The following is a 3,914-nucleotide window of genomic DNA, read 5'->3' as shown; positions in this document are numbered from 1 at the left end:
AATGACAACCAGGGACCAAGTCCACGTGTGCCATTGGTTGACATTCTGGTAAGGGTTAACGTTCATTGCTAACCTACCTGAAAAACAAATGTTATGGCATTGAGCATTAGTTGAATCCCAGGATCACTGTCTGCTAGCTAAGGTTGTTTTGTGGAATATGGTGTATGAAAATGAAAGCTCTAAAAAATCCTTCGAAGACATCTCAGTTTAAAAAAAATCATAATCAAAGAATAGCATATCAATGTTGCGGCATAGCCCATAACAAGAAGAAAGTGTGACTGGTACTACAATTTACTAATGGTGTCAGATTGCACATCAATGTAGATATCTGTGCCAGACTCACAGAGGTATGTCCCATGTTCAATCACAGTCTTACTACCTTGGAAAATGTTCAGCTCCACTGGAACTGAGATCAAAACCTCTTTGCTCATGAAACTGACAGTCATTTTTGTGCGTGGTGGTACCTTCATCGGCAAACTTAACTCTGCCTTCTTCCTCGAGGTGAATCTCTCAACCTCATCTTTCTTCACTGTGAAGGTGTTGGACGCCTCTGCTGAAATATTGGCCACTCCTTGCAAGGTAAATGAGGCACCCACCTTGATTGAAGACACCTTGCTAAACTCAAAGCTATGGGAGACATATTTCTCATAGTCTTTGCAAGAAGCAGTGGTGAATTGCTGCTCGCTGTCTGTGTTGTTGGTGTAAAAATACTGATCAGCCTGGATGTTCTTTTCACTCTCTATCTTTTTCTTATCCCACAGAAGTGTGGCGGTGAGGGAGGGTTTCCCAGGGCACAGAGGATACACATGGGATACTTCATCGTTGAAACCAATATCACGATAGTTTGCCAGATATTCACCAGCCCTGGCAACAATACACCTTCCCCCCCTATTTCGATGCTCATATAGAAGCCATGCCCCACTCTCGACTTTGTGGGAGGATATCTTATCATTCATGTTTCCAAACGATAGATTGGTCTCTTGAGTCAGAACTGTTTGATTACCAGAGGCATTGGGATTCTCATAGACTGTGATCTTTGGATTGGTCAGGTCTTCAGTGATCAGCTTCAGAGAAGATGCCTTGTCACACAATTCAATGGCAGGATGTTCTCCCTCCTCTAGGGCAATGAATGAACCTTGATAGTTGGGATGCTCGTAGATTAGCCATGGCTGCCCCACCACCTTCACAGATGAGATGCAGTCTCTGAAGCTCTCCAGTGCCAGATTCACAACATCTGCCGTATATGTCCTACTGAGCCCCTTGAACTTGGGATGTTCATAGACAATGATGGAGTTCATGGTGATCAGGTATGAAGTTTTCAATGTGTTTTCTGTAGCTGACCCTGTGATACAAAACAACAGCTGGTCAGTGGAGAAAAATCATGCATGATTGTGTACAAATTCACAGCACTGGCTCCTCTCTTTTAAAATAAAAGAAGGTATTTTATTATGCCAATGTCAATGTCAAGCTTATTGTATAATTACTTAAGATCATTACAAGTTTCATAAAACACTAGGGGGCCCAATAGGATGTCGGGCGAATCACCACCGCCATGCGGGCGGTGGCGATCCACCCGACATCCTTGCCCGCCCGCCACCCATTTCCCCCCCGCCATATTACCAAAGCGGGGGGACCGTGGCGGACGGAAAGACCGTCCGCCGCTATTCTGCCCCGGTCGCCTTGCGACCGGGGCAGAAAAGATTTAATATGGTGGCGGTGTCTATCAGACGTAAAAAAATGATGGGAGGCCCCCTCTTACTGGTTATGTGGGACCAGGGGGAAATTGCGAAAAATATATGGGGTGTCCCTTACTCATGCAGGACCAAAATGGCCTGCACCTCAATATGGGTGACCTGTATATCTCCAAGTACTCAAAGTTTGGGACCAAACCCTATGGTTTTAAGCAACATCCAATCTTCAATATATGATACGTTAACAGACTATATATATTATATTGTTTTCTGGGTTACACGTGTGTGCAGTTGCAAATTACGAGTTCCAATTACACCAACAAATTCGTCTGATATCAGATACATAAATTTATTATTCCTTAATACAAAAATATATTTCAAAACAAATTTTACAGAAAAATTTTGGGACATGTCACATCTTTAAAAATACATATCTATGTGGTCAACACAATTTTATACATGAATCATGATTTAAAAACACATTTTCATACACAGTAAAAAACGTTTACAATACACAATTTAAAAAATCAATACAAAAGAATCACAGTTTTTGGTCGACGCAGCGTTTCGGTTTTTCTTATCTCACACCTTCTTCAGGACTGATTCTAGAAAGATTTTTATTAAAAACAATAAGATTACTGTTTGTTGACCGATGTCATATTTTTAAGTTACATCATTCATTTTGTCCCTAATTTTAACTCGCCCACACTCTTTCAAAACGTATCACATTTTGTAGAAATTTATCCAAAATACAGGTCTGTTCTATTTTTCTACCCTTCTGTATTCACTGTTAATTCAACTTACAATTTTTACATAAACAAGATTTCATACATGGTTATCAACCCCTATTACGGTACTTCGGAGATATATAGGTATTTCTGTGACTTAGGGTTCACGGGTGCTTGTAGGACACATATCCTATCTATTGACATATGTCTATTTGGGTGTTTTATCCCACCATGGAGGTATATTTCTCTCCGATAAGGGCCCAATGCAATCACCTTACCTTTAAAGCTAGTCTTTTTAATTAGTTCCACCTAAATTATGGTGCCGTTTTTGTGCCACAGTCTTATCAGAGCTGGTGCCGGTAGTCATACATAGTACCGTTTCCGAATATCTCCTATGGTGAAAAGAAGGCGTAGATGTACTACTATAGATTTTACATCCTTCTTGTGACATACTGTGCAGACATGTGTTTCCTTATATATATACCTGATCTGGTTCAGGATCTTTTCTTCCACACTGTGCGAGGAAGCCACCGTTAGATTGCAGGACGTAAAGAGTCCTTAAAGTATAAACATAGTGTCATTATTTAAATGGACTCTTAGTCAGGCTTTTAATTAAGACAGTTCTTACTCCGTGGTACTCACCTAATTACTAGTGGTTCAGACTGAATGTCGCGATTTTCACTCAATTATCGTCGACTGCAGGAAGCTTTGGATTTTAATTGTCCTTCTTGCTCCTCTAAGCCCACTGTATTCTATAAAATTAATTAGCAAAGAATTTTAGTCTAAAATATTACATTCTTTCATCTATAGTTCTGTCTTACTAGTTCGCTTTATTTATTATACGTCCTCCTGGGACTAGAACAGTTCTTGTTTCTAAACCTTAATTTTTATTTTTGGTTTCCAAATTTCAGACTCGTTTTTATCACTTGCTCTGTTCAATTAGCATCTGTTGGCATGTCATTGCGCAATTCTTGTTACTGTATTTTGCTACCACACTATTCTATTCTCCTACTGGTAGTCTGTTCCTATTATGCCATCTACTGCTACAAGGACTTACTATTTCAATTGTATTCGGCCTCCCTGCTCCTCGTCACAGCGGCGTCCGCTCCGTCTCTAGCTTCGGTTTCTTTGCGGGTTCTTGCTATTTTCACAGCGATTAGTGGCCTCTTTTTAAGCTCCATTGCCTCATTGGTTGTTTCTTTGCCGTGATCTGATTGGGTAATTTCTATCCTCACATTGCCCGGATTCAGAGTGTTGTTCACGCTGTCACCATGGTGTCGCGTTGCTCTAAGTACGATCTTCTGATTGGTGATACTCTAGCCTATCCGTGCTCGAGCACTCCACAGAAGACGCCATTGCTATGGTTACGTTTTTCTTCCCGTACTTACGATTTGCATCGGGGCTTCCCGCACCTATCAGACACCACCAGCCATATTAGTATGGGCATTTGCCAATGCCTTTCCTTGGCGGCAATGCTGCCATGGAAAGGCATGAG

The 3,914-nt window shown here is 41.1% G+C and overlaps 1 pseudogene; it reads right to left on the bottom strand.

Moving 5' to 3' along the window:
* Positions 1-284: 284 nt before the first annotated feature.
* LOC144768026 (epidermal differentiation-specific protein pseudogene) lies at positions 285-1,301 on the bottom strand (annotated as a pseudogene).
* Positions 1,302-3,914: the final 2,613 nt, after the last annotated feature.

Source organism: Lissotriton helveticus, chromosome 7 (genome assembly GCF_964261635.1).
Source record: "Lissotriton helveticus chromosome 7, aLisHel1.1, whole genome shotgun sequence".
NCBI classification, from domain to species: Eukaryota; Metazoa; Chordata; class Amphibia; order Caudata; family Salamandridae; genus Lissotriton; species Lissotriton helveticus.
The sequence above is the reverse complement of the archived record's forward strand: the minus strand, read 5'-3'. Positions and strand labels throughout refer to the sequence as shown.